Raw genomic sequence first — 12,334 nt, 5'->3', positions numbered from 1 at the left:
GACGCCGCCGCCGCCCTCGCGCGCCCGCCGCCCCTCCCCCGGCCTCCCCTCCCCCCGCCGTAACGTCCTGACGCTCCGCAGGGACCCCTGACTGGACGGCGGCGCGTGAGCGGCGCGAGAAGCCTCGCCGCGGGGGTGCGCGGGCGCGCCGATGCCGCTTACCTGGGCCCACACGGGCCTGCTCCGGCGCCCGGCTGTGACGGATGCGGCGGCGGGTGGTGGCGGTGGCGGCCGCAGCCTTCGCTCCTTGTTGGGGATTCGGCGGCGGCGGCGGCGGCGGCGGCGGCTCGGGCGCGCGCTTCCTAGTGACGCAACACCGAGGCCGCGCACGCACGGGCCGGGCGGGCCTGGAGACTTATTTGGCGCCCAGCGCGGAAGCGAACAGTGTGGTGAGATACTACCCCCCTAGGACTCTTGTGCGCCTGCGCGTGTGGTCTGCGTGCCTGCCCAATTAGGTGTTCTGTGGTTCAGGCCGAGGTTTGTAGTCCTGGTGCTTGGGCGCCACTAGGGTATCCCAGGTGTGTGCTCTGCAACCCAGCCTCGGCCTTGCAGCTACACTGTCCTAGAACTCATATGCAGACGTTCTTAACCATTTCGAACAGAATCGTGTTTCTTTTTTTAAAATTGAAGGCATTGAGAATTTGCTTTCTCAAACTACTCAGTGCGGAGCGGTGTTTTCACGAAGTTGACCAAATGACATTGCAGCAGGTAGTCCAACATGATTTAAACTTTTTTTTTTTTTAAACAGACTCGCTATGTAGATCAGGCTGACTTGGAACTCAAAGAGCTCTGAGTTCTGAGATTAAAGTGTGCATCACCATGCCCCGGCCATTATTTAAAGTTTTAAATGAAATTTAAAAGTTAAGTGTTGGGGTTGGGGATTTAGCTCAGTGGTAGAGTGCTTGCCTGGCAAGCACAAGGCCCTGGGTTGGGACCTCAGCTCTGAAAATAAATAAATAAATAAGACAAAAAGTTAAGTGTCTTAAGTATCTTGGAGCCATAAAAGTCTCATGGAGGGTCTTGGGTGCCCGAAGAATTTCTTCTTTTATTTTTCTAACTTGTAGGGAAGGTCGCGTATTTAAGGTAACCAACATTTATTAAGTTCCTTACAGTTGAAAGCCAAAGATGAGCCGGGCGTGGTGGCGCACGTCTTTAATCCCAGCACTTGAGAGGCAGAGGCAGGCGGATTTCTGAGTTCCAGGCCAGCCTGGTCTACAGAGTGAGTGCCAGGACAGCTAGGGCTACACAGAGAAACCCTGTCTCGAAAAACCAAAAAAAAAAAAAAAAAAAAAACCCTGTCTCGAAAAACAAAAAAAAAGAAAGCCAAAGACAAGCAGTTCTTGTGTGGTTCAAAGGTAACATCAGGTCCTGTCAAAATGAGACTTGTTTATCTTGGCCCTGGTGGAGCCTGGGCACCCTGTTAGACATTGTAGTCTTGGCAGTAAAACCCTTATCTTCCCCACCACCCTTTGCTTTCAAGCAGCTGAAGACAGCCAATTCTAAGTGCCAAGCCAGCTCTCAGAATGTGATCACTAGAATTCAATCAAGGGCTTCAGGATCCCTGCTCTGCCCATCCTAGAATCCTTAGAGTAGAAATGGATGTCTGCTTGGGCGGGAGCAACAGAGTTCACTGTTAACAGGTGGCAGCTAGAATGGGAAACTAACAAGCAACATTTTTCACGTAATTGACACTGTAAATAAGAGACTTGCACTTTCACTCTGAAGGAGATGAGGAAGTCTTTGTCATTGCTGTTTGTTTTGGTTATGTGAGTTTGTCATTGCAAAAATAAATGCTAATGAGATCAAATGGTCTGGCTAGAGAAGAGCTGGGGGTCAGTCTGAGCATTTGTTCAGGGAAGCTGAAGAATGTAGAAGACCACCACCATCGTTGGAGGCATGCATAAGCTCTCCCATCGTGAGTCTAGCAGATGTAAAAAATCAGCTTCCCCAGCCTGCTCAGAATTACAGATTCTGATTGCCAGTGCCTGAGATTAGTCCTACTATAGGCAACCCTCATCAGTGCAGAGCCGTGTCTGTGGAAGGAAAAGGTGGTGTCATCACCTGGTATTGCTGTGTGCCACCCCTAAGTGAGTGAGTCCTCACTGCCTAAGAAGATAGTAGCAGAAAGCAGGGGTTCTAGGAGGTGACAGGCACAGTGCTATGTCTGAGGTGGGAAGCAGTCCTCTCTGTCTGTGTACTGAACATGCCGTGACCTTGGACTGCCAGCCTTCAGAACTGTGAGTGGTAAATCTGGATTATTTATAAGCCACCTACTAGGTGGTTATTTTTGTTGCAACAGCCTCAGTAATCTAATTCCCCAACAATCGAGAAAGTACTCCCAAAACAGATCCACCTTCACAGGGTGTAAGAGTAGCTCAAAAACCCGTCACCTGTCGGAGCGCGGGCCATGTGAGCACCAACTCATGATAATGGTGCTGCTTTATGCCCACAGAACAGGAGGCTGTGTAGGCTCAAATACTTCATAAATAAAGGGGGAGACAGGATAGTTCCACCCTACTATGGAGTTCTGATTAATAAATATAATAGGAAATAGAGAAAAAAAAAAACTACCGGGGCTGGTGAGATGGCTCAGTGGGTAAGAGCACCCGATTGCTCTTCCGAAGGTCCAGAGTTCAAATCCCAGCAACCACATGGTGGCTCACAACCATCCGCAACGAGATCTGGTGCCCTCTTCTGGAATGTCTGAAGACAGCTACAGTGTACTTACATATAATAATAAATAAATAAATCTAAAAAAAAAAAAAAAAAAAAACCTACCATTACTTGTGGCAGACAAAATCTCCTGGATAGGTCTGAAAATTAATGGGTGAAAATTTGAGGTAAGACAAGTTTTGCATGATTTCAGGATATCTCCCCTAAAATACATTCTATTACTATTCTAAGAAAAATTACCTCAAATTTCATGCCTTAAAAGTTCAAGTTTTAGCTGGGCATGGTGGTGCACGCCTTTAATCCCAGCACTTGAGAGGCAGAGGCAGGCGGATTTCTGAGTTCGAGGCCAGCCTGGTCTACAGGGTGAGTTCCAGGACAGCCAAGGCTACACAGAGAAACCGTGTCAAGTACACAAACCTTAGAAGGCAGAGGAAGGAAGAATGAGGGTTAAATGGCAGTTTGAGTTGCATAACATGACCTTGTCTCAAGCAAATGAATAGAATGAATTTATTCTCTTAATCCCCTGAAGGCCAGAAGTGAAGCCCAACCCAAGTTCAATGATAATGCAAAAAACCGCCACTTTAAAGTCAGTGGCCTGGTTCATTGGTTGGCTTTTGTCAACTTAATGTCAACAGCTAGAGTCATTTGAGAAGAGGGACTCTCAATTGAGAAAGTACCTCAATGTAAGATTTTCCTGTAGGCAAGAATGTAGTGCATTTAATCCATTCCATAGTGTGGAGGAGGAGGGAGAGAGATGTTCTTCCTATACTGGTGGTTCTTAAATAAAGCAGGCTGAGCAAGCCATGAGAGTAAGCAGTGTTCCACCATGGCCTCTCCTTCAGTTCTTGTCTTGACCTCCTGCCTGACTTTTCTCAGTGATTGTCTTAGTTTGGGTTTCTATTGCCAGGGTGAAACACCTGACCAAACAGCAAATTGGGAAGGAAAGGGTTTATTCAGCTTACACTGCCAGATCATAATTCATCACTGGAGGAAGTCAGGACAGGAACTCAAGCAGGGCTGGAACCTGGAGGCAGGAGCTGATGCAGGGGCTATGGAGGAATCCTGCTTACTGGCTTGCTTCCCATGGCTTGCTCAGCTTGTTTTCTTGTAGAACCCAGGACCACCAGCCCAGGGGTGGCACTACCCACCATGGGTTGGGCACTTCCACATTGATGACTAGTTGTGAAAATGCCTTACAGCTGCCTCTCATGGAGGCATTTCCTCAAGTGAGGTTCCTTCCTCTCTGGTGAGTCTAACTTGTGTCAAGTTGACACACAAAACCAGCCAGTATAGTAATGGACTGTATGGAAGCATCACCTTTCAATAAAAAATCTTATGGCCAATAAGCTGAGGCAGGAAATAGGAGGTGGGAGTTCTGGCAGGGAGAGAAAGGAATTCTAGGAAATAGTCAGACATGGGAGATTCTCCCCAGAACGGAGAGGAAACAAACCATGTAGCTGAACTCAGGTTAGAATAAAGGGGCAGTTGAGTTATAAGCCAGCTGGAGAACAAGCTGAAGCTTATGGCTGAGGCACTTATTAATAAGTAAGAAGTCTCAGAGTCGAGTCGTTATTACAGGGGACAAAGTGCTGAGGAGGAAAAGCTAAGAGTTACATTCCTCAGAATTCCTTTCTCTCTGTGGATGTCTCACCTAGTCCCTCCTGCCTTGCGATAGGCCCTTCTGCTCTTTATTGACAGGTGATCCTTTTACACAGTACACAAGAGCTTATCCCAACAGGTACAGAGGTAAGAAAGGTGGTTATAAAAAGAACGTAAAGATTTAGGTGCTATTCAAAGAAATCCTTGGAAAATATAAGGAATGTGGGATGAAAACAGAAAACCCTATTTCAAACCCAGATCTTCTTCTACTCTAATAGTCCTAGTTAAATAGATTATTATGTTCCAGCAAGGCCAACATTCAGTGTGTGTTGCAGGTACACAGTGGAAAGCATGCACCCCCAGAAGACCCTGCTCTGACCCAGAAATGAATCCATATACCTCTCTGGGACATTTTGAGCTGAAAATACTGCTCTAGACAAGCATAACACTCAGAGAGACTAAAAGATTGCTCAACTTAATGAGGTTGCTTAATGAACTCATACAACAGTTTAAAAAGTCAAACATTCTAACAATAGAATCCAAAGATGTACAAATCTGATACATACTAAGGAGTAGAAAAATATTAAAAACCTACTTTCCATAATTAAACCTTTGTATATGCAGTTAAAAAAAAAAAAACCCACTGCAATTTATAGCACACAGTAGTCTCAAATCTAACCAAAATGTTTCAGGCAGGGATCATTGCTGTTTGGGGTGGTTTGATGGCACACAAATGCAAAGTGTTCATGTTGTATGTTTAGGATGAAAGCTACAAGTAAATTCTCAGGATATAATAGAAGAGAATATTGCCAGAAAGAATCTGGATTGTTGCCGAGGAATTCATGACACCACCACTCTCTCTCTCCCTCTCTCCCTCTCTCTCTCTCTCTCTCTCTCTCTCTCTCTCTCTCTCTCTCTCTCTCTCTCACACACACACACACACACACACACACACACACACACACACATTCTGTTTCTGTATCATATAGGCCCACTACCCATAGTTTAGAAACCTATAGATTAAACCATTGAGTAAGTCAAAGTCATCACGATTTGTCTCTGGAAATGTACCCTTTTAGCCACTCCAGAGATAGGTTTTATTGATCTCCTAGATATCTCTCAATCTATCAAGTTGGTGGTGAATATTAACTCACATGAGCTGTCAAATTGGCTCAGCTGGTAAAGATGCATGCCTTAGTTTGATTCCCCAAGTCCTGTATGATGGAAGAAGAGAACTGATTCCAGTAAGCTGTCCTCATGCTGTGTCACCAACATGCTCCCACCACCATGTGTGTGTGTGCGTGTGTGTGTGTGTGTGTGTGTGTGTGTGTGTGCGCGTGTGTGTGTGTGTGTGTGTGTAATTAAAAAAAAAAAAAACAGTTGTAGACATCTGGTGGAATATGGTCTTCTGTAAGTGCCATTGGTGAGGGGACAGAGAGCTCATACTCAGGACTCACACACACTGAGAATACTCTGTCACTAAGTGTCACTAAGCTGGTGTTCAGTCATCTTTCATAAAGTTAAGATTGTATGGGACCCTTTTGGTTAAAACCAAAAGTTTGGATGTTTCCCTAAAGTTTTACTATATCCATAAAATAGATAATTTTGCAGCTATTAAAATGATTGACTGGGTGTGGTCCTGTGCACCTTTAATTCCAGCACTGAAGAGGCAGTGAGTTCTCTTGAGCTCAAGGCCAGCCTGGCCTACATACTGAGTTCCAGGACAGCCAGAGCTACAACATAGTGAGACCCTGTCTCAAAAAAAACAAGAACAAGCAAACAGAAAACTGATGGCCATGGAGACTAGGTGCTGACATTAGGCCTCTAGGTACAGTTTCCAGAGGCAACTGCCTGCCAGCCTGAACACTGCCAGTGAACTATTCCTGAGGACAGGCCTTGTTGTGGATGATCTGGCTTCGATAATCCACTTTAGGCTGGACATAGAGAAAAAGACTAATGTCTAAGAAACAATGCCTTATCCTACTTTTCTCAATGGACACAGTGAAGCTTAAAACACATTTTGAAAAGCTTTGAAAATAGTAGAAGTCACAGAAGTCACAAGAGCTTGCTGCTTCTGCCGAGGACCTAGCACCCATTTGGGGTGGCTCACAACTGCCTATAGCTCCAGCTGCAGGGGATCTTATGCCATCTTCTTTCCTCAGTGTGCACCTGCACTTACACATGCACAATCTTAGAATGTGCACACACGTAAATAAAAATACACTCTTTTGTAAAGGATTGAAGTACCGATGGTGGTGGCGCCCGCCTTTAATCCCAGCACTTGGGAGGCAGAGGCAGGCAGATCTCTGGGTTCGATGCCAGCCTGGTCTACAGAGTGAGTTCCAGGACAGCCAGGGCTATACAGAGAAACCCTGTCTCGAAAAACCAAAAAAAAAAAAAAAAAAAAAAAAAGAATTGAAGGCTGGGCATGGTGGGAAATGCCTTTAATCCCAGCACTGGCGAGGCTGAGGCAGGCAGATATCTGGGATTTCAAGGCCTGGTCTACATAGTGAGTTCCAGGATAGCCAGAGCTACATAGAGAGACCCTGCCTCAAAAAAACAAAACAAAAATTTACTTTGACCATAATAGAAGTTTAAAAAATAATAAACTATGATGCATACTTCAGATTTTATTGTTACATGTGTCTGTGCGTGCAAGCACGGGTACATGCAGTGGAGCATGTGTGGGCAACCATGTGGTCCAGGGTCAAACTCAGGTCATCAGGTTTAGCAAGCTGAGCCATCTTGGCCCCCATACTGAGGTTCTAGTCACTAGCTCTTGAAGAACTGAGAGCAAAGCCCATTATTCACTCCACGCTGACAATAGGTAATAAGATGGTAGGGTGCTTACCTAGCATGTGAGAGGCCCTAGGGTCTATCCCCAGTATGAAGGAAGGATTATTTAAGTAAGCGTTTGGTGGGTATAATCCCAGCACTTGAGAGGATAAGGCAAGAGGATCATGAGTTAGTCCAAATTTGGCTACATGGAGTTTAAGGCCTGCTCGGGCTGCATAGTAGGAAACCCCATCTCAAAGGTGGAGGGGAAAGGGTTGGTGAGATAAGTCAGTGGTTCGAGGCATCTGCTAAGCCTGAGGATCTGAGTTTGATCCCCAGGACCTAGATGGTGGAAAAAGAAAACCTAACTCCTGCAAGTTGTCCTCTGAGCACATAAAAAGGACACAGAGGACGGGCATGGTGGCGCATGCCTTTAATCCCAGCACTTGGGAGGCAGAGGCAGGCGGATTTCTGAGTTCGAGGCCAGCCTGGTCTACAGAGTGAGTTCCAGGACAGCCAGGACTACACAGAGAAACCCTGTCTCGAAAAACCAAAAAAAAAAAAAAAAAAAAAAGGACACAGAGGTGCATGAAGGTGGGTGGTAGAGACAGGAGAGTCCTTAGAAATTTGCATGCCTGCTAGCTTGGAGTATGCAGTGTAATGGCAAACAACAAAAGAGATTGTGATTTAAAAACAAAAAAAGTTGTCCTTTAACAGCTATGTGTGTGCATGTGCACTCAAACTCAAAAACATATACACATACCTGTTTTTAATTAGCAAAATCAATTTGTTTGTTGAACATAAATAGCACATGTATAATATACACTTAAATTTCAACTTGGATTTTTAAAATTTATGTATTTTTTAAATGTAGGAGTGCTCTGTCTACATTAACATCTACATATTAGAAGAGTATAACTCTTTGTTTGCTTATCTTCCCAACCCCTTAATTCCCAGTAATAATGACTGTGAGACTAATTATTTATTAGTAAATGCTTAGGCCACAAGCTTCAGCTTGTTCTCCAGTTGGCTCTTATGATCCCTTTTATTCTAAGTCCGGTGTTCCTATTCCCAGAATTCTCTCTCCCTGCCAGATGTCCTGCCTCCTGTTTCCTGCCTCAGCTCATTGGCCATAGGCTTCTTTATTATCACTTTATTAAGTGATGCTTATAAGAGATCCTCTCGACAGAAGAGGGCATCAGATCCCTTTATAGATGGGAGTGAGCCACCATGTGTTTGCTGGGAATTGAACTCAGAACCTCCGGAAGAACAGCCAGTCTTCTTAACTGCTGAGCCATCTCTCCAGCACTTACTTGAATGTTTTAAGTTTACTGTATATGGGCAATCTATAGCTCAGTATTATTATTATTATTAATGCATTTACTTATCTTTTATTTGTATGTGTATCTGCGTGTGCTTATGTGAGTTATGTGCCCCCATGTGAATGCAGAATCCTACAGAGCAGAAGAGGACATCAAATTGCCCTGGAGTTACAGTTGTGAGCTGCCATGTGGTTGCTGAGAATTGAACCCCTGTCCTCTGGAAGAACATCAGCCAGTACTCTTAACCACTGAGCCATCTCTCCAACCCCTCAGTCTTACTGTAATTCAACTTATGACTTTATCCCATATGAAAACACTATTACGGAGTTAGGATTTTTTTTAACCTTTTTATTGATTCTTTGTGAGTTTCACATCATGCACCCAAGTCCCACTTATCTCTCTGTCCCCTCAAATCTCCCCCCCCCCCGGCCCATCCTTTCAACTTCCCCTGCAAAAGAAAATGAAAACATGCAGAAAATTAGAACAAAGCATAGAAAACATCTCATGGAAGCTGTAGTGTTTCATGCAGAAAGAATCTCTTAAAAGCATCACCTGAGAGCCGGGCGTGGTGGCGCACGCCTTTAATCCCAGTACTCGGGAGGCAGAGGCAGGCGGATTTCTGAGTTTGAGGCCAGCCTGGTCTACAAAGTGAGTGCCAGGACAGCCAGAGCTACACAGAGAAACCCTGTCTCGAAAAACCAAAAAGAAAAAAAAAAAAAAAAAAGCATCACCTGTCAATAAAAAAGCCAAAGGCCAATGAGCTGAGGCAGGAAATAGGAGGTGGAACATTTTCGGGAAAAGAGAGGATTCTGGGAAGTGGTTAGAAAATAAAAGGAGACTTGGAAGGATATTCAAGCAAGAAGCAGTGAGAGATGATGAAGAGACATGAAGGAAGAAGCAGGCTGGGACTGAAGGAGAGGTAACTAACATATGGAAGACAGAATAGTCTGAATGGTTAAATAAGTTACAGGCTAGTCAGGGAATGTGCCAGAGCTCATGGCCTAGGCATTTAATAATAACCAGTCTCAGAATCATCATTCTGGGAGCACAAGGGCTGGGAGGAAAAACTGATATTTTTTTACAGTGTCATATCATGGTGTGTCCCTCAGTTTACCCCCCTGTCCTCCATCTTCACTTGCAAATGTTCACTGTAACGTGTCATTGGTCTGGTTCAAGGCCTCCAGCTTCGGTCACACTGTCAATATGGAATCATCAGCAGGACTCCTCCTGGTTATCCTGTTGTTGTCTACAGCCCACCTGCCTTTCTAGCATGGACATCTTCTCCTGAGCCATGTGGATTGGAGGCAGACGGCCCCGTGTGTCTACAGCCTGCCTGTACTGTGTGGCAGAGGACAGGTCTCTGGGCATCTTTCACCACCAGGACCAAGTAGCATGCCAGAGTTAGGATTTTTAATATTTTTGTTTTGTTTCATTTCTACAGTGCTGGGGATTAAACCCCAGGCCTCATGCATGCTAAGCAAATACTTGACCACCAAGCTGAACCCTCAGCCTCGGTACTTGTGGTTTTCCCCCAGACTAGACAGGTCTGGTGTGACGCATTCTCACATCTCTCTCTGTGCTGTGTGACCCTGGGCACTCAGTATACACACCAAATGTGCTGTCAGCAGTGTGATTGCTAATGTACTTGTCAACCTGAGTCCACCTGGAAGCAACGGAAAGGCAAGCCTCTGGGTACTTCACCTGCTAGGTATTACCAGAATAGGGTAACCTCTGGGCGTGCCTGTGAGAGATTTCCCTTTTAAAAATTACTTATTTTTATTATTTTTAATTAGGTGTAGGTGTGTGTGACTGTAAGTGTTACAGCTCTGAGGGGAGAGGTACAAGTTTCCTCTCTGATGCAAAGGAATCCTGAGACTCGGAAGCCCGGGAACCACACAGCTCTGAGGTGGGACAGTGTGCCAATGAAGGACATCCTGAGACCTGGGGGCATGTGGTGTGTGTGAGTGCAGGTCCTCACAGAGGCCAGAGGTGTCAGGATCCACTGGGCCTGCAATTAGAGACAGTTTTGGGCTGCCTGGCCTGTGGGTGTTTAGAACTAAGTTCTTGTCCTCTGAAAGAGCAGCAACAGCAAGGGATTTGATTGCATTAGCTGAAGTGGGAAGAACTAGCGCTTCCAGCACCAGCCACAAGACAAGGAGGACCGACTGTGGGGAAAACATTCAATTTTTGTTGGGTTTGGTTTTTGTTTGTTTGTTGCCTGCTTGCTTTTGTGTCTTGTTGGTGAACTCATTTTCCCAGCTCACTTATGTTGTTCCTGACATTGTTACTGCCGCTGCCCTCTGTCATCAACACTCAGCTTCTTCAGCCTTCCAACCTGAACTAAAGACCAATGGCTCTCTCAAGAATCCTCTGGAACTTTGGCACCACACTGGGGCTACTGAGGCACCCATCTGGGTAGATGGAACAGCTACCAGTTCTCTGTTTCTCTGGTGTTAAGACAACCATTGTTGGATTACATAAACCATATCCTATATGTCGATCTAATAAATCCTTTTTCCTATTTTCATCTTATTGGTGCTATTCTTCTATACATACTTAATAAATGAACACATCCAATGCTTTATTAGTTGTGTGTGTGGTGTGTATCAGTGTATGCCCACAAAGCTAAGAATAGTGGCACATGCCTTTAATCCCAGCAACTGAGAGACAGAGGCAGGCAAATCTCTGTGAGCTCAAGACCAGCCTGGTCTACACAGTGAATTCCAGGTCTGCAAGGACTGTATAGTGGGGGTTGGCTGCTCAAGCGGCTGACAAGGCTTTCACTGTAGTGGACTCCTTTTGTAAACTTTAAACCCTCAATGCACACCAGTTTCAGCCGCTTCAAGGTAGGAAAAGTGACCAGGCCCCCTGCCCCCAGACTTCCCTAATAGCCCTTTTCTAACAGCTGTTAAACAGTAGTCCCAGCCTTGTGACTGGAAAGTGTCACAGGCCCACCCTACTAGAGAAAATCCCACCAATCCCTGAACTTGCTCTGGAAAGCCCACATCCACGCCTCCAAGAAACCTTATATAAACTATACATTCTGCCCAGTTCTTTGCTGCTTCTCTCTGAGCAGAGGCAGCCACCCTCCTGGGTTCATCCTTCAGTAAATCTCTTTTGTGAGGTTTGGTATGCAGTATGATTTTGTTTGAGGGTCTTTCCCTGAGGAACTGCTTGGGGAGGCTGGAGAGGAGGTGCTGCCACCATGGACAGCTCCCGCGATGTTATTTCACAAAGGCTGTTGGCTGAGGTGGAAAAGGAGATAGGCTACCGTGGACAGCTCCTATGAGAGCTTCAGGGTGATGTGTGGTGCCACCATTTTGACAGCTCCTGTGGCTGCATCATTTTATATATATACATACATATATATGTGTGTGTGTGTATATGTGTACATATATACATATACACATATGTATATATATATATACACACACACACATATATATGATTTATTTATTAATTATATGTAAATACACTGTAACTGTCTTCATACACTTTTTCTTCTCTCCCTGGCCCTGCTCTCTCTGGCCCAAAAGATTTATTTATTGTCTCCAGACACACCAGAAGAGGGCATCAGATCTTATTACCGATGGCTGTGAGTCACCATGTCGTTGCTGGGATTATGAACTCAGGACCTTCAGAAGAGCAGTCAGTGCTCTTAACCACTGAGCCATCTCTCCAGATGCTGTGGTTGCATCTTTTTTTTTTTTTTTTTTGGTTTTTCGAGACAGGGTTTCTCTGTGTAGCCCTGGCTGTCCTGGCACTCACTTTATAGACCAGGCTGGCCTCGAACTCAGAAATCCGCCTGCCTCTGCCTCCCGAGTGCTGGGATTAAAGGTGTGCGCCACCATGCCCTGCAGTGGTTGCATCTTAAGATGGCAGTAGGCTGGGGGGTGGGAAGGAACAACCAGCTGCCACTTTGGTAGCTTTTGCAGCATGCTGCTCAGGGACTACAAAAGGTATCC

At 45.4% G+C, this 12,334-nt stretch overlaps 1 protein-coding gene and 1 long non-coding RNA gene across 4 annotated transcripts in view; one reads left to right on the top strand and one right to left on the bottom strand.

Moving 5' to 3' along the window:
* Positions 1–272, bottom strand: part of Gmeb2 (glucocorticoid modulatory element binding protein 2) — a 39,546-nt gene extending 39,274 nt beyond the window's left edge. The window contains exon 1 of one of the 2 annotated variants that reach the window (XM_085831503.1): positions 163–272. The gene's annotated coding sequence lies outside the window, so the exon portion shown is untranslated. The remainder of the gene's footprint in view (positions 1–162) is intronic. The other variant, XM_021156485.3, reaches the window with a different exon arrangement.
* Positions 169–10,896, top strand: LOC147005690 (uncharacterized). 2 transcript variants are annotated; one of them, XR_015045549.1, is made up of 2 exons: positions 169–389; positions 8,498–8,927. It is a non-coding gene; the product is annotated as an uncharacterized LOC147005690 (long non-coding RNA). The 2 variants fall into 2 exon arrangements; XR_015045548.1 differs by lacking the exon at positions 8,498–8,927 and adding an exon at positions 9,546–10,896 and having other exon boundaries at positions 204–389.
* The last annotated feature ends 1,438 nt before the right edge of the window (positions 10,897–12,334 follow it).

The sequence above is a fragment of the Mus caroli genome, unplaced genomic scaffold (assembly GCF_978045245.1).
Source record: "Mus caroli unplaced genomic scaffold, Mus_caroli_1 scaffold_2, whole genome shotgun sequence".
NCBI lineage: Eukaryota > Metazoa > Chordata > Mammalia > Rodentia > Muridae > Mus > Mus caroli.
This window is presented reverse-complemented; position numbering and strand designations above follow the sequence as displayed.